Source organism: Chiloscyllium punctatum, chromosome 15 (genome assembly GCF_047496795.1).
Source record: "Chiloscyllium punctatum isolate Juve2018m chromosome 15, sChiPun1.3, whole genome shotgun sequence".
Lineage (NCBI taxonomy): Eukaryota > Metazoa > Chordata > Chondrichthyes > Orectolobiformes > Hemiscylliidae > Chiloscyllium > Chiloscyllium punctatum.
This window is the reverse complement of record NC_092753.1, coordinates 64,293,160-64,318,914: the sequence shown is the minus strand read 5'-3', so window position 1 is coordinate 64,318,914 and position 25,755 is coordinate 64,293,160. Positions and strand designations below refer to the sequence as shown.

Genomic DNA, 25,755 nt, shown 5'->3' with positions numbered 1-25,755 from the left:
TGAAAAGCCATCAGATGTGTTTATTCTCCTAGTTGTGAGGACAGATAAATAATCTGATGATGTGTGAGCTATTGAATGTTGCAGTTCCCTTTATGTCCTCAATGTGAATCCATGTGAGATGGACAGCACCTTGTGGTGCCTTAGAGAAATATTGGGGGGTTGGTGATGAACGTGGGGCATCTGATGGAGATGCCTGGTACCCAATCTTGTGTATGACAATCCTCAGCAATAGTCACCTTACAATGCTAATTCACGCTCTTAGGAGCATGAAGCTTTGAATGGACAGTGGTATATATATCCTGGCAGAGCACAGGAGATCATTAACTGCCTGTGGCACTGGAGACCAATCCTCTTGAATAGGCCACAACATTGATCTCCACAGTTACCTCTGCCTGGACACCTTTTGTCAGTCAGGAAAGCCTTTTGTTGTCATCCTGAGGGAAAAGAATCTCCAGTCTCTCCTGGACAGGTTTCAAGTGAACCACTGGGGAGATATTGCTAGAATGGGGCACCACTTTTTGCCCAGTCTCTGACATCTCTAGGGATGTGCAAAGGCGGAATGATGCTCTGAGTTGCGGTGAGTGATATGCTGTGCAGGTGCTTTTAAATATAGGGCCAACATTGGAGTCCAGCAGGTGCTGGCAGGAAGTTCCACTTGTTGGCTTACTTCTTAAGTTACTAGCGACGGTTTTTTTTCAATAACTGCTTTTTAAACAATTCTGTCAAAACTACTTCCAATGTAGATCTTTCACACGATGAGAAACATATTTATTGTACCAAAATGCAAATTAAATACATTTGTTAAAACATGGATATTAAGCTTAAAATATTTATTCAGCCTTCTGATTGTTATGTCCAAATTTCCTCACCAGAACTACTTTTGCAAAATTCAAAAATACTGTTGCAGTTGAATGCTTTGTGCTATTTCATTAAACTGTGAATTTCAACAGTGCCAGAAATCCACTCAACAGAGACCAGATGGTAGGGAAGCAAACTTCCAAAGGAGGGATTTGGAGCACAGATCGTCTCCTGGACTCTGTTTATCTTTTATGACTATTTCAGGTACAGTGTCAACACGTTTAAAGTAGATTGTTTGCCTGTCCTCGTGACCAGTTGCTAGATGAATTGGGAAAGTTTGAAAAGGGATGTCACAAAAAAATGAGGCATCCTAATCTTCAAACAAAAAGGATTCAATTTATTAAAATCATAATTAAAGAGTTTATTTATAATTATAAATTGATAATCATTTTCCTTTTGAAGTATGAGAGAACAGCTTTGTTGGTTTGCTCAAGGCTAAAAATATTAAAATAAAAGGGGTCAATGGTGTACTCGCCAATAACTTGTTACATCATTTTGCATAAGAGTATTGAAGGAAATCCATTTTTAATGTATTGTGACGCATTACATAAAGTTAGCAGTGCAATACTTTATAGACTAATGGTGGCAAGTGTTACAGATGTCTGTGGTCCCCAAATGATTTGTTGTCAGTATATGCACAAGAACGGCACCCACTCATTTATATACAAGCTCTAAACCAACAAAGCAACACACACACCTTCACAAGTAATCCCCCGACATTTGTTTCAGAAATGCATATCGTTAGATTGTTCCGTCCTGTTTTAAAAAAAAGGTTTATGTTAACTCAGCAGGAATTAACTCCTACCAGCCAACAGTCTGTTCATAGCAAATCTATTGCTGAAAATCCAAAGGTTGAAATACAACAACATAAAACAACTGCTGGGAGGAATGAAGAAAATCACTTATTTTGTTAATTATCAGTTCTATTCATATTTTCTCTAGATTCCTAATCTCTCTTATGTTACTACTTATTTCCTAATTAGTTACAATTAGTGTTCCACTCATATGCAAGTCGAAGATGACATTAGTTTTTTTTATTCTTCTGTGTACTGAAGATTTTGTATTCACTAAGCACATTATTAACATGTTAATTGCACATGAATGTCTTTTTGGACTTCTTTAAAATTTGCATTAAGTTGTTTTTACAAATACTTCACTATTCTTAACAACTATATGGAAATTGAATTGCATTTCTCTCATGGGCCTTTATGAATGAAAATAAGTAATTTATTTTGTTGAAACATTGAATTTGGCATTAAAGTATGCTGAAAGCTTAAAACAACAGCAAACTTCATGGGCTCTAGGAAATTTAATTGACAAATTATTCACACATATATCTAAATTCCACTGTAAAATTGTGTAGCAGTCGGATATAGAGTTTGATTTTGCAACTCAGAAATATGGAAAACATTTCTTTTTGAAAAGAGCAACCAAAAATATTTTACTGGATCTGTTGTCTAATCATGAACATTTTCTGCAATATTCTACTAACTAAATTTGGAAACATTCTTTGAATACTTGCCAAGGGTTTCTGAGTCTCGGCGTTTATTATCAGTGATCAAACCACCTTTCTGCAAGAGGAAACTGTCGCCTTTGGATCAGAAAATTAAAAAGTTAAAAAGAAGTAGCTGAAAACCTAAGCGTAGTGGAGTTACAATAATGAAGCTTTGTCATGATGATACGCATCTTAGCATTTAAATTCAATTCTTTGCAACAATCATTTTGGAAATTGCTTTTATTTTTGACCTTAACAAGAAAATTTGTATCTCATTTAAGTATCTGGTCACTTGTAAAAATACAAACGGGGCCAAACACAATGATATTCACATTCTTCGTAAAATTGCTTATAAAGAAGATTGCTAAATTAAAGTTACTGGAAACAACAGGAAGATGCAATAATACAGTTGCATTCAGCAGCCATTTCACTTCTTTCAAGCTGAAATACAGTTGGTTAGAATATGATTTTAACATGACATTCTAGTCAACTATTAGCAGTGAACTGTTGTGCATTCTTCACATAATGAACATGGTATATTCACAAATGGTGCTGCATTAATGCCCTTGTATTTAAATGATTCTAAAACATATACTAAAATTGCAAAATAACAAACATATGACAGGCTGATTAGATGATCAGGCTTCTCATTAAAACTGTCAAGAAGTCAAGAGTCCAGATCAAGAGTTTCAGTTTGTAGTTCTGTAAATTTGGAACTGACTAGCGTTATAATTTGATGCAAAATTGTTGATTTTGTGATCACGTTAAGAATTAAAGGTTGCACTGATCCATATATTTTATTTCATTTAGACATATAGCTTTAGAAAGAAATTTCCTTTGTACAGAACATAGAACAAAAATATTTCAAATTAACATGAAATGGGAAGATACTTATATATCTGATTCTTTAAAGTCATTTCTCTCTTTGTGAATGTTATGATAAGATTTGTGCCTTTTAATATTAATAAACATATCAGGGATGTACATTATTTGGATTTTTTTAAAAAATCTACAATTGATGCTATGAAAAGTATTCTCTGATTTCCTTCGTTTATGTTTCAGTATTAGAAACAGACATTTCCCACAAATTCCAAGAATGACTGTGTGTGGAATTTCTGAACAAGAAATGGATTATGAAGAGTTCTGTGACCATTTTTAGTTTCCTTGGAATTATTCAATCAAATAATTAACTCGTTAGGAATTATCATCATGATAACGCAGGACAGTTCAGTCTAAAAACAACCTTATCTATTGCAAACTCTTAATATTTTAAAACTTTGAAAATAATCAAATAATTACATAAAATGAGTTTTGATTTATATTTGCATTTGTGAAGAAACTTCAGTATTTATAAAGTTTACCCATTTTCATACTAAACACATTTATCCTAACAAGGAAAACAATATAATATATCTATTTACTACAAATACTCAAAATACTTATTTCCATACATTTTAGTTTTGTAAAATACAGCATTAAAATTACAGCTTACAATTTTTGGAAGATGTCATAAAATGAAGATGGCTAGATTTTAAAAGCTGTATTTCTTTCAAATGAAGTACATAACATATGAACTAATATCCCAAGACAGGAACAAAAATTAGTTTTTTGGATTAAGTTCAGAATATTAAAGAAAGTGAACCTGCAAGTACAGCCATTCCAATCTGTCAAACTCCATCTAAGATACTGTCAGTTTTCCCTCAGGTACAATATCAAATGTGTTTCTCAGTTGTTTGCATAAGCATCTAATAGAACAATTCACTGTCGGTAATCTTTATTGCGATGTTTGAATGGTTTGCATTGCATTGTAACCCATCCATTCCCAAATTAGTTAACTAAGTTAGGAATTAATGTTTCAATTTTTCAACTACTGCAACTCTTGAAGGAATCAACTTTGGTCAGCCTCCCCCTCTGATCACTCTCTGTATCAACATCCTTTACTTTTTACTTCCACCATTCATAGTTCTCTACGGGCTCAATGGCCTTGGTTTCTGGCAGTCCAGAATCCAGTTCTTGACAGTATTCAACAGCTATGGTTTCTGACACACTGCGTACAACCTGGAGTAGTTTTTGACCCTCCCATTATACAATTCTCATAAAAAGCACCTCACGGAGTTTGCAAATTTAAAACTTTATGTGTACTCGTTTTGAAAAAGCATCCTGTCAGAAATGAGCAGCTTAAAATTTACAATTCTTCATGTCTTGCACTTAGCCTTCAATAATTTATCCTCCCTGCATCTAGTTCTCAGAAAAATAAATGGTTTCAGATTGTGATTCCACAGTGTCTAAAGCCTTCAGCAATTTCGTTGAAGATAACAAATAGATATTCCAATCTTTGAAACAGGAAATACTAACACATTCTCCTTGTTTCAGTTTTGATTCTTTAATTACTTAATTCTCTCATCTTCCTCCTAGGATATGTATCAACCACCAGTCCTGTTCTTTATGTTCTACTTTAAATCAATGACCATATTATTTTGCTTTTTGGTGTCAAACATTTATCAGTAACAAATATGCAATGAGAACTTTCAAAGTATTTTCAATCTGGGGGTAAATAAGAGGTGCATTTTATAATTCCAGTAATACCTCCTAAGCCACGGATGACATAGTGAATCTTAAACCTATTAATTTTAAGAAGGCCTATCTATGATAAATACAATTCTGAAATAATTACATCAGTTTGGAAGTCACAGTACATTCATTGTACATACCTGTGAGTAATATCAATTTCTGACAGACTGAAAAACCACAAAGCTGCTTTCTTTAACTTGTTTCACTGCTGACTGAGAAACGTCTTTAAAGAATTTGACGCCTATTATTTTAGACTGTTCTTCTTCTCCATTTGTGCTTGCTCTCCACAACGTTTTCACTTTAGAGTGTTTGGACCTTATCGTTGTTAGCCTTTAAACAACCCCTACTACAGGTTTGTTCTAAATAATTTTAGTAACGGTGAATAAAGTCGTGGTATCTCAATGAATGGTTGAGTCTCCCACACATTGGAAAAAGGAAGCTGAGAGCGGGGTTTTCTCTGTAGGAGTATATTGTGTATACTGATGCTATCACCCGATAATAGTTGTGTATTGGAAACCTACATTTGATACTCGGGGGAAGTCCATGGTGGACAAGTCCCTGATGACTTGAGCTTTATCACAGTATTCTGCAGTACTCTGCCTCTGTAATCCAGAGGATAGTAATAACTCTTTATTAGGAGGCTGGAAGGTTATTTTGCTCATTTTACATTCGAAGAAAACATATCAATGCAGCAGTCGGCCGTCTTGTGTCCAACACATGCAGGTATTGAAATACTTTAGCGATAAGTTTGCAGGGCCGAGTTTCGACGTGTCCTGGATGGGTGTTGAAAATGCTAATTCCTGGGTTTTAAGGTCTCCTCACTGAAATTAGTCATTGATGGCAATGCAGGCATCGGGCCTAGCATCTCAGATATTCTCAGTGGCATCAGTGGAGACCACAGCTTCCTGTGTGACCAGGAGCAATGAAGAGCTGCTGTGGAACCACACACATTCTAGTCCCTCGCACCCACCTCTGTATTCCCCCAAGGTGTCCAGCAGTTGCCTGAGGACCCATCATAATGCTTACCTGAGTTGCCTGCTTGGGAGCTCTCAGTATGGGCACTTTATCCAGAATATGCTGATGGGATCCCAGGACCGATTCACTGATATTTTGGTTTGTGTGTTCACTGTTTGCACAAATTGACAAGGTCAATTTTTACCTGTAATTTTGTAGCCACCGGGTCAGTGCTGACATAAGTAACAAATGTGAGAAAAACTCCTATGATACAATTTTGTAACATTTAATGTTAACTGAACTCAATTGGTCCCAAATTGGAACTTACAATCTACATTGTTGACACTGTACACAATTGCAGCACTGATCCAGCTTTAAGCATGCTTTTTAATAAGTGGAGGCCTGAGAAGATGGCCAAGCTCATGAACAGCCAGCAACAGTTAAAGTTGGTTTGCAATACTTAAAGCAACACTGCAATTTTTCTCGAGGAGGTGGAATGTGGTTGCTGCAGGTACTGGGAGTCCTTTGTGAGCCAAGTAAAACTTGGATGTAACAGAAGACAAGTACAGTGTGGGAGAGAGCAGACTGCAAGGTATACAGACTTTGCAGCAGACACCTTGGCAGAAGAAGTGTCCTATATCCACAGGAAACCATCCAGACACATTTCCTAAAGGGACCAGATAGCTGCAGAGGTCAATGCCACAAGTCCAGCACTGAAGATTTGAATGCCATGTCACAAGACATTCAATGTCCTCTCACAAGTGGTCAAGGTCATTTATAAATGTGGCATCTCACCAACTCAACATTAGCCTCAAATACTGCTAAAGTTGTCACACTGTCAACGTCAAAGCAACACTTTGTATTTCTATAGCACTTTTAACATAATAAAAATTCCTAAGCACTTCACAGAAGTATTAAAGAAATTAAATTTGACACTAAACCATTTAAGGGGATACGAAACCAGATGACCAGAAATTTAGCCTTTATGGAGCAAATTGAATGAGGAGAGGGGGAGAGGTTTAAGCGGAGAACACCACAGCTTGGAGCCTCAGCAGCTGAAGACACCGTCACAATGATATACAAGAGATATACAAGAGCCAGGCAGTACAGATATCATGGAGCTGCAGGATATCACAGAGAAAATGAGGGCGAGGCCGTGGAGAGATGTTGAAACAAGGTTGAAAATCATTTCATAAAAAATTCTGTCAATGTGAACTCATACCTAACATTTGTTAGACCACACCCTCAAATACTCACTGAAAGCTTCCTGTCCACAGCCCATGAGTTTGCACACATGACTTACTATTTACAATAGCCATATCAGCCAAACACATTACACGACTCTCACTAACAAAGCAACACAACCAGAGACAGCAGGAGGTAAGCAAAGGGAAACAGATGCATCTGTGTATCCTGTTCCTCTGGAAGTAATGGTGTTGGTCATTTTTGGGACTTTGTTTGCTGAACCCATCATCAGTGAAGGCACTGAAACTATCAAAGATGACAGTGTATCCTAATCCTCCTTTTCATTTCCCATCTTCCTCTCATCCCACACTTTTTAAACAACACTTGATGTCAGACTTGTAACTACACAGACATGACACCATATGTAATTTAGAGGACATTATAAAGGTAGGATCAGCTTGCTTTGGTTTGGCAATAATGAGTCTAATTTAGTTTGCTCTTAATTTAGTTTGCAGATGATACAAAGATAGGTGGAGTTGTGGACAGTGAGGAGGGCTGTTGTCGGCTGCAGAGGGACTTAGATATGATGCAGAGCTGGGCTGAGGAATGGCAGATGGAGTTCAACCCTGCCAAGTGTGAGGTTGTCCATTTTGGAAGAACAAATAAGAATGCGGAATACAGGGTTAATGGTAGGGTTCTTGGTCAGGTGGAGGAACAGAGGGATCTTGGGGTCTTTGTACATAGATCTTTGAAGGTTGCCACTCAGGTGGATAGAGTTTGTAAGAAGGCCTATGGAGTATTATCGTTCATTAGCAGAGGGATTGAATTCAAGAGTCGTGAGGTGATGTTGCAGCTGTACAGGACTTTGGTTAGGCCACATTTGGAGTACTGTGTGCAGTTCTGGTCGCCTCACTTTAGGAAAGATGTGGAAGCTTTGGAGAGGGTGCAGAGAAGATTTACCAGGATGTTGCCTGGAATGGAGAGTACGTCTTACGAGGATAGGTTGAGAGTTCTCGGCCTTTTCTCGTTGGAACGGCGAAGGATGAGGGGTGACTTGATCGAGGTTTATAAGATGATCAGAGGAATAGATAGAGTAGACAGTCAGAAACTTTTTCCCTGGGTACAACAGAGTATTACAAGGGGACATAAATTTAAGGTGAAGGGTGGAAGGTATAGGGGAGATGTCAGGGGTGGGTTCTTTACCCAGAGAGTGGTGGGGGCATGGAATGCGCTGCCCGAGGGAGTGGTAGAGTCAGATTCATTGGCGACCTTTAAGCGGCATTTGGATAGGTACATGGATGGGTGCTTAATCTAGGATAGAAGTTCGGCACAACATCGTGGGCCGAAGGGCCTGTTCTGTGCTGTATTGTTCTATGTTCTGTGTTCTATGTTCTATGTTAATGGATAGTGACCTCAGTGACCTCTTTTACAGAACTGTGGACAGCAAACTAGTTGCTGCAAATGTCTACAGATCCAGTTTAGGCAGGATGAAGTGCATAAACATTGATCACATGACCAACTCTACAGTCAATAACAACACCATCCTCACCCTGTTTTGAGGATGCAGGAAGGCTACAGCAGATGATAGATTTCAGTGAGGCCATATTTTTGGAAGTGCAGAAGTATCACATTGACCTGAATCTTCTGATCTGAGTCAGTGTCTTTACTGACCACCTAGAACAGAGAAAAAAAAATTGCCTACTTACTTTTCGAGGAGATTTTCAGCCAGGCTGTGAAGGAATCGTTAAAAAGTCCAGCAAACCACACAGGCAGCAGCAGAAAGGATTGTCATGAGGCATGGCTGCCTCTGGACATTTATTCCACACGCAAACCATGCACTGGGGAAAAACAAATAGTGCCCCTCGTGTCTTTTTAAAATCTTTCTCCTCTCACCTTCAAAGTTTGCTCCCTAATCTTGAAACGCCCAGCCTAGGGAAAGGACACCCGCCGTTCACTTCATCTTCATTTTATAAACCTCAATAAGGTCACCTCTCAAAACTCTCAAAGCCCACTTTTTTATGGCTGTAACTGTTTGATTCTGCGTTTAAAGGTGTTAAAACCATTCTGACAACTACTGAGGGAAGATAAACAATTGGTGCAAAATGCAAGGCTGGGGAAGATGGGAGGGTTGCTGGTGTGTTAAGTGGGTTAGAGGGTGGGATACCAGTGGGTAAGGGTTAAGTGACCAGATAAATGAGGGAGGTGTAAGGATGGCAGGTGGGTTGAGGTCAGTGTCAGATGGCAGAAGGTTAGTGTAGAGATGTTCAGTGGGAAGGTTGCAAGGGAACAGTTGTCCATTTGGGGATTTAGAATAAGTGATTAGGTACACTGAGTGATTGGGGATCAGTGTGAGTGATTGGGGATCAGTGTGAGTGATTGGGGATCATTGTGAGTGATTGGGGATCGGTGTGAGTGATTGGGGATCAGTGTGAGTGATTGGGGATCAGAGTGAATGATAGGGGATCATTGTGAGTGATTGGGGATCGGATGAGTGATTGGGGATCAGTGTGAGTGATTGGAATCAGAGTGAATGATAGGGGATCATTGTGAGTGATTGGGGATCGGATGAGTGATTGGGATCAATGTGAGTGATTGGAGATTGGTATGAGTGATTGTGGATCATTATGAGTGATTGAGATCAGTGTGTATGATTGGGGATCATTGTGAGTGATTGGGAATCATTGTGAGTGATTGGAGATCAGTGTGAGAGATGGGGATCGGTGTGAGTGATGGAGATCAGTGTGAGTGATAGTGATCAGTGTGAGTGATGGAGATTAGTGGGAGTGATGGGGATCAGTGTGTGTGATGAGGATCAGTGTGAGAATGATGAGTGTCAGTGTGTGCGTAATGGGGATCAGTGTGTGAGTGATGGGGATCAGTGTGTGAGTGATGGGGATCAGTGTGTGAGTGATGGGGATCAGTGTGTGCGTAATGGGGATCAGTGTGTGAGTGATGGGGATCAGTGTGTGCGTAATGGGGATCAGTGTGTGAGTGATGGGGATCAGTGTGTGAGTGATGGGGATCAGTGTGTGTGTGATGAGGATCAGTGTGTGAGTGATGGGGATCAGTGTGTGAGTGATGGGGATCAGTGTGTGTGTGATGAGGATCAGTGTGTGAGTGATGGGGATCAGTGTGAGAGTGATGGGGATCAGTGTGTGTGTGATGAGGATCAGTGTGTGAGTGATGGGGATCAGTGTGAGAGTGATGGGGATCAGTGTGAGCCATTGAGGGTCAGTGTGAGTGATTAGGATCATTGTGAGTGATGGGGATCAGTGTGTGAGTGATGGGGATCAGTGTGTGTGTGATGAGGATCAGTGTGTGAGTGATGGGGATCAGTGTGTGAGTGATGGGGATCAGTGTGTGTGTGATGAGGATCAGTGTGTGAGTGATGGGGATCAGTGTGAGAGTGATGGGGATCAGTGTGTGTGTGATGAGGATCAGTGTGTGAGTGATGGGGATCAGTGTGAGAGTGATGGGGATCAGTGTGAGCCATTGAGGGTCAGTGTGAGTGATTAGGATCATTGTGAGTGATGGGGATAAGTGTGCATGATGGGGATCAGTGGGAGTGATGGGGATCAGTGTGTGTGTGATGGGGATCAATGTATGAGTGATGGGGATCACTGTGAGAGTGATGAGTGTCAGTGTGTGCGTGATGGGGACCAGTGTGTGTGTGATGGGGATCAGTGTTAGTGATGGGGATCAGTGGGAGTGATGGGAATCAGTGTGTGTGATGAGGATCAGTGTGAGTGATGGGGATCACTGTGAGAGTGATGGGGATCACTGTGAGAGTGATGAGTGTCAGTGTGTGCGTGATGGGGACCAGTGTGTGTGTGATGGGGATCAGTGTTAGTGATAGAGATCAGTGTGAGTGATAGAGATCAGTGTGAGTGATAGAGATCAGTGTGAGTGGTGGAGATCAGTGGGAGTGATTGGGATCAGTGTGTGAGTGATGGGGATCAGTGTGAGTGATAGAGATCAGTGTGAGTGATGGAGATCAGTGTGTGTGATGAGGATCAGTGTGAGTGATGGGGATCACTGTGAGAGTGATGAGTGTCAGTGTGAGCGTGATGGGGATCAGTGTGCGTGATGGGGATCAATGTGTGAGTGATGGGGATCAATGTGAGTAAGTGATTTGTGGTTAGTATTATTAGTGAGCTGGTTTTCTTCATTTAACTTTGCCTGGCTAACTATTAAGATATGTAAACCTCTGAAATGGCTGACTTTACCCTGGAGCTGTGGACTTTATGGTTGGGCTCCTGATGCTGAAGAACTTTCCACAGAAAGTTTCGACTCAAATGGGCACTTCCTGCATAGCCAATGTTTTGGGATTTTAGAGAGGTCCCAACATGCATCTTCCAGAGTGAGTCTGATTAAGACTGTCTGGAGACCAGAAGACCAGGCCCATTGTGTTCTTCACAAGGGTTCAGGAAGGAGGTTGCTCTCTGACCCCTCTGTGCTGATATGGCCTCCTACTCAGAACCTTTCATCTCTTCCTCCTCTTATCTCTTCCAGTTAACCCCACACTGCACGTTCTCACTTCATCTTCTATATCGTATTTAATCCCTGGGGGAAATCCCTGCTAATCCCTGCTGGTGCAGAAGTAGCTGGATATTCCATGTGTTCTTGTGATGCTTTATTGAATTCCATGTCAATTCCCCAGATTTCAATTATATCAATGTATTCATACAAATCAACAATGTATTTGCTTTTGTAACAGCTGCCAAAGATTCTTGACCTGAATGTCCATCACTGAGAAAGGATGGTGACATCTGGAAGATGTTAAATGTTTTTAGAGCTTCCACAGTCTCAAAAGTTTTTTTTAAATCTGTGCTTGTGTCCATAAAATACCCAGGAGGTCCAATAAACCCTTGAGCACTTTTCAATCAAGGCACAACACTAGGTTTGGATTCATATTCCAGATGTACGAAATGGCTTCCCATCGGAATCTGACCTCACTGCATTTTACATTCAGCGTCTGAATCCAAAACTACAATTGCTACTCTGCTTCACTCGTAGAACTTTTCATCTTTCTTTTGGACACCTTCTTTTCCACACAATTGTGTTTCATTGACAAAATTTGTCACTATACTTTCACATCCTGAATAACAATTTCTATTTCAAAGGCACTTTCACCAGAGTGAAATATACCAAGTCTCCTCATGAAAATGTTATCATGAAAGTATAAGATTGGGCACAGCACCATACAAGGAAACATTAGGCAGGGAATGAAAGTTTGCTCAAAGAAGTTTGTTTGAAGGAATAGGGAAAGCGAGAGACAGAAAGGTTCAGGAAGAGCATTATAGAGCTGAAAGCAATATATTGCCAGAGGGTCTAAGAAAGGTTGGGATGTACAGGAAGCCAGATTGGAGGAGTGTAGAGCTCCCTCTTTAAATGCAGCCAGAGCTTAATGCTAAGTCTTTCACTGGCACAAATCAGCTCACTTGCATCACTTTACAAATGCCACCTACTGCAAGGAATGTGGGTATCACTGCTAAGAGAACATTTCTTGTCTATAATTGAGAAGATGCCAGCAACTGGACTACTGCAGCCTGTCTGTATAAATCCACCCAAAAGGTAAAATAGATCAGAATTAAGAAATCTGATTTTTGACATTGCAAAAAAATCCTGACTTTCCCTCAAGCCTGAAATGGTGACTTCAGAATTTTATACTTGACTACTTTTATCCCCTTGTATTTGCATTTCATTAAATCCCCACCTTCCTTATTTTCAATCCACTTCTGATTTTCCTCTCCTCCACTGGGGAAACTAGACATGGAAAATTCACGACAGGTAAAACAAAGCAGGGACCTGAAGGCTGCAGCCCAATAACTGTCTCTCCCAGCCATCATGCCACTGAATGTTCCATGGCCACCATCCTCCTTGACCCTTCATCAATGCAACTCTGCATCACAAATCAATCAGCCTCTCCACATCATCATACCTGTTCTCCAGTTGACTCAGACACCATTTCAGGCTTTCTTTGAAGCTGACAGACACATAACGACCTATCAGAGCACTTTGTGAGTAGGGGTACACACACATCTCGTCCATCAGCACAGAATGCTTTTGCATTGAAATGGATACATGCATCTTATTGGTCTTAGTTTTTTCTGCTACTTTAGATTAGATTCCCTACAGTGTGGAAACAGGCCCTTCGGCCCAACAAGTCCACACCAACCCTCCGAAGAGTAACCCACCCAGACCCATTTCCCTCTGACTAATGCACCTAACACTATGGGCAATTTAGCGTGGCCAATTCACCTAACCTGCACACCTTTGGACTGTGGGGGGAAAACAGAGCACCCGGAGGAAACCCACACAGCCACAGAATGTGCAAACTCCACACAGACATTACTGCTACCTAAGTGAGAGGCTGCTAACTTATATCTGCTTGGCACTGCTTTCTGAGGGCACACTGAGTTAAGGCTGCTAACCTCTGGAACTTCCACATGTTTTTCGTACAGAGGCACAGGCAGGCAGCTTGTGATAGACAGGGGGTGAACATGTCACTATATGGCACCATGCGACAGCAACAGCAGAGCTGCAGCATATGCCAGCAGTTTACACAGCAAACACACTGCATGAGCTTCACACAAATGGGATGGTCTAAAAGTCAGAGAGGAAAAGTCCCTGAGAAAGTGAAGATGGACTTCAGTCAGTCACAGGATAATGCCATGAGATATCAAGGCATGTGTTCAATTAGACCACATGCAGATAGCCACATCAGTCCTGCAGGACATGCAAGGAGCCTGGGGATTGCAGGTGACTCAGTTGCCATTGCTGTTAAGACATCAGTCCAGGGATAGGCTCCAATGAGACAAAAAGAGAGAGTGGGTCATTTAAGAACAGAAGAGGTATTGTTCTCAAATGAGAAGATTTATTGAACAAGACTAATAAATACAACTATATTTCGTCTAGCATAATTGTTAAGACTTTAGGTAGCTGGTAAAGATATGTCTGTTATCTCAGAGAGCTATGGTAGATCTCCTTGTTTCTAAACACACACCGTGTGGAGCTGAGCCAACATAATATGAATATGAATATTAACCACTTCAGACCATTAGTGAAGTGGAGAGCAGGAAAGAGTGTACCTGGATGAAATGGAAGCAGAGAGAGGGGGTGCCCAGGTGAAGTGGAGAGTGGGAGGGTGGGGTGGAGATTGGGAGGGTGAGGTCACCGGGTGGAGAGTGGGAGGGTGGGGTCCCTGGGTAAAGTGGAGAGTGGGAGGGTGGGGTCCGGGGGTGAAGTAGAGAGTGGGAGGGTGGGGTCAATGGGTGGAGAGTGGGAGAGTGGGGTCCTGGGGTGAAGTGGAGAGTGGGAGGGTGGGGTCCCCAAGTGGAGATTGAGAGGGTGAGGTCCCCGGGTGAAGTGGAGAATGGGAGGGTGGGGTCAACGGGTGGAGAGTGGGAGAGTGGGGTCTTGGGGTGAAGTGGAGAGTGGGGTCCCTGGGTGAAGTGGAGAGTGGGAGGGTAGGGTCAACGGGTGGAGAGTGGGAGAGTGGGGTCCTGGGGTGGAGAGTGGGAGGGTGGGGTCCCTGGGTGAAGTGGAGTGTGGGAGGGTGGGGTCAACGGGTGGAGAGTGGGAGAGTGGGGTCTTGGGGTGAAGTGGAGAGTGGGGTCCCTGGGTGAAGTGGAGTGTGGGAGGGTGAGGTCAACGGGTGGAGAGTGGGAGAGTGGGGTCTTGGGGTGAAGTGGAGAGTGGGGTCCCTGGGTGAAGTGGAGAGTGAGAGGGTGAGGTCACCGGGTGGAGAGTGGGAGAGTGGGGTCCTGGGGTGGAGAGTGGGAGGGTGGGGTCCCTGGGTGAAGTGCAGAGTGGGAGGGTGAGGTCCCCAAGTGGAGATTGGGAGGGTGGGGTCCCCAGGTGAAGTAGAGAGTGGGAGTGTGGGGTCCCTGGGTGAAGTGGACAGTGGGGACTGTGGTCCTGGAAAAGCACAGCCAGTCAGGCAACATCCAAGGAGCAGGAGAATCAACATTTCGAACATAAACCCTTCATCAGGAATGAGGCTTGTGGTCCAGGGGTTTAAGAGATAAATGGAAGGGGGGGTGGGGCTGGGGAAGGTAGCTGAGAAAGTGATAGGCATATGAAGGTGTTGGAAAAGGTTGGGACCCTGCAACCACACCGGTTGAATGTGGATTTCACCAGTTTACTCATTTCCCCTCCCCGCATCTTATCCCAGTCCCAAACCTCCAACTCGGCATCGCCCTCTTGACTCGTCCATCATCTTTCCCATCCATCTGCTCTATCCTCCTCTCCAACCTAACACCTTCTGCCCCACCTTCATCTACCTATTGCATTCCCAGTTCCTTTCCCCAGCCCCACCACACTCTCAACTCTGATCTCCAGCATCTGCAGGCCTCACTTTTTCTTGAAGTGGAGTGTGAAAGGGAGGGGTCCTGGGTGAAGTGGGGAGCGGAAAGGAGGCAAATGAAAGTTCACTGAGTGAGGTGGCCAACAAAGGGGCAAGCTGGAGAGAGGGCAAATGGGAGAGTGTGTCATGGAGTGAAATGGTGAAGGGGGAGCGGGTCAGCGGGTGCTTCGCCAATGCCAATCTGAGGACATGCCGCATGACAATGACTGCCTTCTTTCTCTATACATGGTGGCTGGCCTTGGCGAAGCACCTCCCTTACCACATTACCAGGGCACATCTCCAACTAACTCATCGTTCGACATTGGAGCTCAAGAACTACAGAGCTCACTTTTGCCTAACAATGCAATATTGTTGCTAGGTCACTGTGCATAGTGACAGACAACACCTCATGCATTGGATCAGAGTGCATCTTAGGGCTCAATGCTTCCTTTCTTTGCACTTAAGTGAAAGCTCACAGTATCTCTGCCCCGCTTTGCTTTACCTTTTAGCGCATTGTCACCTCTTTCAGAACTTATAAACATATAGTAGTTCTGTCTTGCTTTGGATTTTAGCACAGGTAGAGTCTGTCATGGTTCTTAATAGGGGGTTGACACGTTGTTGTACAGCACCTGTATTATGTCAATTCCACTCCTACATCATGTAGCAGCAGCTGACATGACAAGCACATTGCAAATGCTTCAACCAAAAGGCAATGTCACAAAGTCTAAGGGGAATAGTCCTTATTCCAAACAAATATCTACAGTTAATCGGGGTTGTCCTTGAATGAATGAGTAGCAAATGCAGAGATCAGGAAGGATTAGTGGTTTGAGGGATGGGATGGGTGAAAGCTAACAAGGGAAGATGCTAAATGGAATATTGATAGTGGTAGATCATGAGCCTTGGTGGGAGATGGGTGCAATGGCAGAGCTAAAGTAAATGGGACAGCAAAGAGAAGATGGTGACAAGTTTCTTTGAGGAGCTCAGAAGGCCATTAATGTTCTTACAGTATTACAGTATGTTCCTCTGGATGTGGCTACCTCATTGATCGAGGTGTCTGCTTCAGATCAGCCTCCCAGAGTGTTATGTGGTACTGCACATGAACACAATAAGGTGCCAGATCTTTGAGCACCTCCACCGCGGTGGAGTGTAAGAGTGTGAGAGTGCAGCAACATGGAGACGGCGTGCATACTTAATGAGCTGACAACAGAAAATTGCACAAGAAAAGTCACTAGGGCTCACAATGAGACACCTTCCACGAAACTCCCTGACACTGACACATAGCTAAATTATATAAAATTTCAGCCTGATATAATATATTAGTTTTGTATGTTCGTTTAGCTTTTACTTGTTTTAGGCAACAATAGTTTTGCGGAATCACATATCTTTTCAGTTTAAAACTTACTGCTAATCTTTAGGTCTTTCCAAAATATTCAGATGTATCAACTGATATATTTGGTACAATGTTAAATCAGTAGGAGTTGACTCCTCAGCAGACACATATAGGGGCACCAATGAAGTCCTTTATCAGCAAAGGTGTAAAACATTATGTTGATTCCAATAAGCTGCTACAAAAGAGGCAATCTTATAAATTGACTGACATGTTAAAGACTGAAACAGGAGATTGGAGTCAATAATTAAGATTAAGATTAAGATTACCAAGACTTTAAAGAAACCACTTACAAGTTGAACATGCACTGCCTGGGCAATCTGAGATTGATTATGTACTGCTCATGGAACAACAAGAGCAGCAGATACGTGAAAAGACCAAATCATCCTGACATGGAACTGTATCACCACTCCTTCACTCTCACTAATATGAAAAAGATTTATTCAATACAATTTGGAAACTTGAATTTGAAATTGGAAGAATAATAAACTTTAGTTTTCACTTCTGTAAAGATGCCTTTTTTTAAAAAAGAAATGCCCAGAAAATTATTGGGAACAGTGCATTGAAGACAACCTTTTCAAGAAAGTATGTGACTTTAGCTGAATGACTTGATCAGCAATGTGGCAGTGAATTGTTGAATGTTTCCAAAGTTTAGTTAGTCATAGAACATGGATACAGACCTTTTGGTCCAACACATCCGTGCTGACCAGATATCCCAATCTGATCTAGTTTCATTTGCCAGCATTTGACTCATATCCCTCTAAACCCTTCCTATTCATATATTCATCCATGCACCACTTCCTCCGACAGCTTGTTCCATAGATACACCACCCTCTGTGTGAAGATGTTACCCCTCAGGTCCTTGTTAAATCTCTTCCTTCTCACCTTAAACCTATGCCGTCTAGTTTTTGATTTCCCCACACTAGGAAAAAGACTTTGGCTATTCACCTTATCCATGTCCCTCATGATTTTATAAATGTCTATAACGTCATCCTTCAGTTTCTGACACTCCAGGGAAAATAGGTCCAGGCTATTCAGCCTCTCCCTATAATTCAAACCCTCCAGTTCTGGCAACATTCTCATAAATCTTTTCTGGACTCTGTCAGGTTTAACAATATCTTTTCTATCAAAGGATGACCAGAATTGATTGCAGTATTCCAAAATTGGCTTCACTAATATCCTGTACAGCCACAACACGATCTATGATTGAAGAAAGAAATGGTCACAGACCACCAGCAGATTGGGTTTAAAAGAAATCATTTAATATCAGTAAGTGAGCAGTTTTTATTTTTGGAGAAGTCTATAGTCTGTCAGAGTTGGAAAGAACTCTCCATAGCCCTTGAGCTGGAAGGAAGTCTCCAGATCATTGCAGCTAAAACTGAGTCTTAAGCTGTTTCAGCAATCAAAGGAGAATGGGTGGAATGAGTTAATATGTTAATCTGAATTAATGTGTCTCTGGGAGAGATAGAGAAAATTGCCTTTGGTGAATGTGCCATAAAGTCTGTTGAGTAAGAAATCTCAAATGAAAATTGTAGTGATACTTTCACTCATGTTGAGGGTTTAATAAGAATATTGATGAGAAACAGAATTGAATTATTTCTTTTTGCTGCTTCTGTTAAGATAATTCTAAATTAATTTAATATTTATATAGCTTTGTTCACTTTTGTTTAATAAACTTGCATTCTTGGTTGAAAGTACATTGGCAGTTTCATGTAACTATGTTGAGTAACTGGCCACCATGGTAACCAAAGTAAAACTCATGATGTATTAAGGCAGGTTTAACTCTGGGATCTGAATTTTCCAGTATTAGAATCAGCTGGGGTCATCCCACTAGGCCAGATAACACTGTGGGTGTCAGTGTACCCTCAGAACTGCTTGGCTCAAAAAGGCAGCTGACCACTGCATCTCCAGGGCAATTAGGGATGGGCAGCAAATGCTGGCCTAGTAAGCAATGCTCACATCCAAGAACCCATACTCACAAACTCAATATTATGATCCTCACTACCTCAAACTTCATTTCCTATGCAATACATATTAAATATTCTATCAAATCTGCCTGCTGAACACCTCCCCTATATAAAATAAACATGCTATCTCACTGGCAGACAGAGATGAAGTCATACAGGACTTCTGCAGATCTCTGATCTTCCATTCCTCAACACACTGTGTGGCAAACTGCATTCACCAACCACTTCTTACCCTGCTCTACAATTACACTCAAAACTAACTCCTACCTCTCTCAACTGCAAAAGTGCCACTTCAGGAAGGTGAAACCATCCTCCATAAAAATGACCGTAGCATGCACCAGCTCAGATAGTATCTTGGTGTGTAGATTAGAGGATAGGCTTTTGGAGTGGTCTTCACATATTGAGTTACTAGTCGATGCTGTAAAGCAGGTAGGCAGAAGGGGGAAGGATACTGGAGGGTAAAGTCATATCTTAGCTATATTGCAGAGTCCATGAGTGCTGTGTTCAATTTCTCAGACGGCAAACAAAGATTGATGGGCATGCGTCCAGTGGCTCAGACTGTATAGGAATTCAACTTTAATTTCTGTCCAAGATCATGTTTAAATTATATCAGTCACATTTTGTCTAACGTGGACCAAGCAGTCAGCTTCATGAACTTGATAGTTGTGCTCACTGCAATGGAACATTGACTGAAAACTCAGAAAACTTTCAAGGCAGTTCACATTTTGGCCATGAGAATGCAGGTGGCTGCCATCTTGGCTCTGAGGAGTGGGTCCTGGTGGATGGGAGCTGCTGCTGACTGAGATTTTCAGGATGTCACATCACTAAGCTTATGGTGAAACATAGGCATTCTGATATACTGTGGAAGAGGCACCTGATGTTCAAAACCAGTACAAGTTATTAACGCTCAATTTCATTAATTCGGCCACTCGTGCTGAACAGATGACTTCCAAATCCTAAAGCAATAGGGCTGCAGCCAAAGAAACCTTGGCAGCCAACAACAGAGATGTGGAAATACTTAGAATTCCAATCAAAAGAAGTATCAAATTAATGTCAATACACGGAAGGAAACAATTGAAGATGTCAATCTATGTTGATGTGTGTGCTTGCAGGGGGTTAACGAGTTTGAACAAGATCAAATTGTAAAAGAGTAACATAAACAGAGGAAAGAGTACCAATCTACTGCAATCATACCATCAACTGGATTAGCTTTCATATTACAGTTTGTGCTAAAATATGTCTACTTTGAATTGATTAACAAAAAAAACTAAATATGCATTTGAGAATTAGCCAATCTTAAAACCAAAATCTTTTTGTATGCTGCTCCATTGATCATTGGACTGTCAATGAATAACTGTATTAATAAAGAAACACATAAATTGGCAACATAGTAAATGATAATGAACATATATACTTTCAAAGCGGACCTAATTAATGTAATTTAATATGAAAAAGAATATTTTGTAGTAACTTTCCATGTATACTAACACGAGAGAGTCTACCCTTTTTGTAAACCATTTTATTTTGATTTTCAGGTGGGTAGGTGTTTTCCTAATTGTTTCATCCTATAATGACATTACTGTAGGTGTAAATACACTGTGAAATCCTACGGCTTGGAACAAGTTAGAGAATACTTAAAACCACCTTCATTAGCAGACTTACATATTGCAGGACAAATGATACCAACATTGATCAGAATAATCCTCTAACTACAGTTCTGAACAGACAGCCTCACATGCTAGGTGTCCATATCACAGATTACACACGCAGGAAACAGTGTAACATATGTTGCTGGAAGACTCCTTGCAGATGCTACAAATGGACAAATGGTCCTCTTAGCTTGACATAACACATTAACTTAACTGCTCCTCTGATATGTTGTCACATCAGCTATTCAAAACTCTATTTAATCATTAGCAACAATGCTTTTAGGATTTGGAAGGATAAGGTCCAATAGGTGAGAATCAAAAAATAAATTGCATGTCGCAAACCTGTGAAAGCGAGTGAGAACTCATTATTTCTGTGTTTCTAGCATTTTCAAATTCATGCATAAATTATATATTTCCTTAAAAGTTAAATGTTAAGAATGTAACTGTTTTCTATGTATTCATATTTAAAATCCTCAGTAAAGAAATCACCTGATGCTGCTATGGAAGACAAACTGATTTATTTTTCAAAAATGCTTGCTACTAGGTGTTTGAAATACAAAGTAGCATTTCAGAATGGCCAAAAGAATTGTGATGAGTGGAAAGATATTTCTTCTGACTCCTTTTCTGGTTCAATTTGTACTGTATCAGTTTCTTCATTCATTTGTGTGATATGGATGTGGCTGGCTGGGCGAATATTTACTTGCCCATCCTTAATTGCTGCATGAGCTGATTGGCTTGTTCAACCATTTCTGAGGGCATTTACGAATTAACCACATTGCTGTGGGTCTGGAGTCATGTATAGAGCAGACTAGGTAAGGACATCAAAGTAAAGGAAAATACTGTGGTCAATAGAAATTTGAAACAAACACAAAATATACTGGAGAAACTCAGCAGGTCGGGGTGCACCTGTGGACAGAGAAACAGTCCAATATGACTCTTCTCTTGATATGACTCGTCTTCACAACTCTGAAGATCAGTCATATTGGACTCGAAACATTACCTTTCCATTGAAACTGCTGAGTTTCTCCAGCATTTACTCTGTTTAAGGATGACAGATTTCCCTCCCTAAAGGAAATTAGTAAACCAGATGGGCTCCTACAATAATCAACAGTAGTCACTATTAGGCTAGCTTTAATTCCAGATATTTTCACCAAATTCAAATTTCACTATCTGCCACAGATGCATTCAGACCCAGTTGCTCGGGTGTCAGGTTGGCACTCTGGATGACTAGTCCAGTGACATTACCACTACAACGTCAACACAAGTCCATTGCTCAAATCTGTAATGGCAGGATGTTAAGTGGATAGAACAGAAAATAAAATGTTTTATTGGCAGAGAGAAAAAAAACTGTTTTTTACTGTAACGTTAGAGGAATGGCACTGGAAAAACAAATGTAACCAGCTGTCATTCCAGCAAGTGGAAGAATTGTGCAACATTCACACTGTGAAGCAGAAAGAGAGATAATGTTCAATCCTTATACATCATTACTTATGCAACAGCCAAAATGTTGTGTCCTTGCCTTGGGAGAGATGAGGAAGTCATGGATACAAGAGGCTCATTGAGATACAAATGATTCTTATGACACAGAAGGTCCTAGCAGAAACAAAAATAACTGATTCCATAATGTTGTTAAAAAGATAAAGGAGATAAATATTTATAATTTAAAAAAAAATAAGAAATGAAAATAAATAGTTATCTCTATCAGAGATGGGAATAAGTGAATACTTCTTTCTGAAAGCCATGTCCGACACAATGGGTCCTTCTGTAGTACAAAGTTCTTGGGTAGGACAATTTTCCACTGATCCTTCAAACAAGTAGTTCTTTCATGCCTCAGATGCCATGGGCCACCCAACCAATTAGTAAGAAGAATCCATCACTGATCATGAAGCACTTTTTTTCGAAAGGTGGAATCATTTCCAGCAACAGAACTGGGCTCCTGGAATTTCATACTGTCCAAAACCGATGCACCACACTGACTATTGAACCAATTGTGAACCTAATTTATGAGTCTGCTGCCTAACTGTATTATCGCAGCAAAAATACACATTGACTATCAAAGGTATGGGCTTGTATAGAGGCATATCCATTCTGAAGGATAGCAGGCTCCTCATGCAACACCAAGGCATCGACATGTTATGGTGCTAAAGAATAGACAGAAGTTGTAACTTTTAGGAACAAGGTCACGAACAGAACTAAAGTCTATTAAACATAGTGATCTCACTAAATTATAAAACAGAATCATAGAATACAGTGCAGAAAAAGGCCATTCGGCCCATCAAGTCTGCACTAATGCTCCGAAAAGCATCCCATCCAGACCCACCTTTCCCCACCCTTGTAACTCCACATGGGGTTTTTCCCTTGGCAAATCTACCTAACCTGCACATTCTTGGACTGTGGGAGGAAACTAGAACACCAGGTGGAAACCCATGCAGACACCAGGAGAATGTGCAAACTCCAGACAGCCAGTCACCCAAGGCTGGAATCGAACCCGGATCCCTAGCACAATGAGGCAGCAGTGCGAACTACGGGACAACAATAATTCAGAGTTCACACATTCAGCACTCACTTCATTCAACAGCTAAATCCAAACTATCTGTGCACTTTCTCTCTTCTGAGTTTAACTCAAGTGCCCGATTGTGACATTCCTCTTCAGTTTTCCATGTGAAGGGAAATCTTTGGTGATTATTTGCAGAACTGCAGCTCAGTAGTGAAAAATATTAGAATTTAGCTGTACAACAGGTAGGCAAGGAGACAGATCTCAAGCCCACTTCAGATGGAATGGGGATCAAACCTCAAGCAATTGGTGTTAATCTAATCCATATGCTAGCCAATTGAACTAATCCAATCCCCGAAGGTACTCTATTCATATTCAAATGATCTGTTCTCTTAAAAATCTTGAATACTTGGATCATCTCTTCCTCATTATTTACTTCTCCTAAGTAAATAATTTCAGGTTGCTCAAATTATCTTCATAATTCAAATTAACTACTGCACTGCCTTCAATGCCTTCATATATCTTACTGCGGATGCAATAACCTATTACTAAATATGCACCAATATATTTTGTATGGCTGACAGCTTATGATAATAAATAAAGCTTCTGTAGATCTCTTATGAGCATGAATTAGCCCTCTCCTCAGTTTAAAGCATTGTTTATCTGTTATATAATACTAAGTATACAAGGGAGTTTTCATTTAATTACTATATGTACGAAACATAAAAGTAGATGCTTCTGTACCAAAATTTATCATAGAGAAATATTTCTCTTTAAGCAGTGATTAAAAGTCCATTTAAACATTGAAAAATATACTTAAATTCCAGTTTCTACCTTCACCAGCAGCAAATATGATTGCACAATAAATTCACATACATTGCCTCAAGAATTCTTCAAAAATTAACCATTTTGGAACAACAGACAACAGCAGTGACTTTTTGCAGTGACTGATATTGAGATTACATTTTTCATTCAGAAAAGCTGTGAAAACACGTAGAGCCTACATAAATATACTTCCAGAAAATACCAATCCTGGCAATATTCAGTGATATCATCTGATCACAGAGTGATCATGGATTTATTGAATTGAATTTATATTTAGGAAATTGGGACTGGAAGCAGAAAGGACAATGATCTCAACCTCATACCATGCTGTTTATTCCAATCTTTTTCAGCAGGAGTGCAAGATGTGTGAAAGCAAGTTGCAGCTTGTTTCACATCACACCCAAGTGACAAGACTCACAGACTCTTATCGAATGGTAAACAGGTCAGATTTTATATTTCTAATAAAACCATATGTTAATAGTAAGTGTCATTTTTATTTAAGCATTCTGGCATTGTGGTTGATACAGTTAGGCAGATTCTCCCATCATAGATATTATTACATTATTATTTTAATACACATGTCAGTTCAATTCCTCAAGAATTGGCAACAATACAGCATACTCAGTATAAATGTTACTCTTCACATTTCTATATTATGTTCCTTTTCCATTTCGATATTGTACACAAAGCTCCTGTATTTCAAAGGAAATGATACAAGGCTATCTCAGCAAGAGTGAAGTTTGGTATTATTTTCAGAAATGACTTTTCCTAAATCTAGACATTATCAAATTACTATTTGTGGCACCTCAATGTGTACATTGCTTTCAATGCCTGAATACCTTGCTATAGACACAGATCCCGAAAGTACTAAAATGCCAAACCGCACCAGAATAGTTTTCAATCTGCTGAAGCCGTGTTTCCTACATTATAGAAATAATCACATTTCAAAAATTACTGTAAAGCACTTCAGGATAGCCTGCAGTCTTACATGGATGTAAGTCATCATCATGTTCAAGAGTCTCAAAACCAACAATTGAGAAATTACTCAATAAAGTTCAAGTGTGTCTGATATAGAACACATACTTTCCCCATAAACAACATTACCTAAGATTGAGGAACTTAAATTCAGATTGGCAGAGCAAGATTTTGTGTTTCATGGATACTGCTGGAGTTTAGCCAAATCAAACTGAACCGTGTACTGGGACCAAGCACTTAGAAGTGTCCTATTGTCTATCCAAAGAAGACCACAATACTTTTGCCATTAAGGCTTTTTGGATTATCTGAAATTGCTCCAAGAGACAAGTTTCCTCAACCAGGTTTCAGGAGAGAAACAGGCTGTCTGAGAATGACCTGGAAATCCACAGCTGCCTGTTTCAACAGTTAGATTTCAGAAATTGCCACTGAATGTGATTTATTTTTGATATTTCTATGTTGGAAACAGAATGATCAATGTTCAGTTCTTGCAACTTACATAAATACCTGGGAAAGAGAATCTATATCTGTCAAACTTTGACAAAATAGCCTGTATATTCTAATTTAAATTTAATTTCATTGATGAACATTTGAATCAGAAAAGGTAAATTTTACTGAGTCTTCAATAACAATTCATAGCTTCAAAAGTTGAGGTGTTTCTCTAATGTGGACTCTTCTTTCAATTAAGTTCACAATGAACAAATAAAATGGGGAATCCATAAATACATGCTATGCACAGCTAATGGAATGGATATTTGATGCTGATACAATTTCAGATTCAATTATTTAATTTCATAAAAATAATATTTCACAATAATTACAAAATGTAACAGGTAACCCATTATCTTCATTGATTAAATTGACTTCGGACACCATGAATGTCAATCGATTAAGTGAGACATGCTTTCTTTAGAGTGAGTAAACTACAATTCATTCATTGTAAAAATCTTAAGGTGTGCATAAGTAACATCATCATTTCAAACTTACAGCATTTATATGACACCTATACAGCATGTACCTCAAAAATCTTTAGAGGTTAACTCATAATGAA

At 40.3% G+C, this 25,755-nt stretch overlaps 1 protein-coding gene across 3 annotated transcripts in view; it reads right to left on the bottom strand.

Moving 5' to 3' along the window:
• Positions 1-25,755, bottom strand: part of cd247 (CD247 molecule) — a 151,317-nt gene that overhangs the window by 87,158 nt on the left and 38,404 nt on the right. Inside the window, exon 1 of one of the 3 annotated variants that reach the window (XM_072585319.1) lies at positions 5,065-5,235. The exons of the other annotated variants lie outside the window; for them this stretch is intronic. The gene's annotated coding sequence lies outside the window, so the exon portion shown is untranslated. Of the gene's footprint in view, positions 1-5,064; positions 5,236-25,755 lie in introns of those variants that run through there. 3 annotated transcript variants of the gene reach the window in all.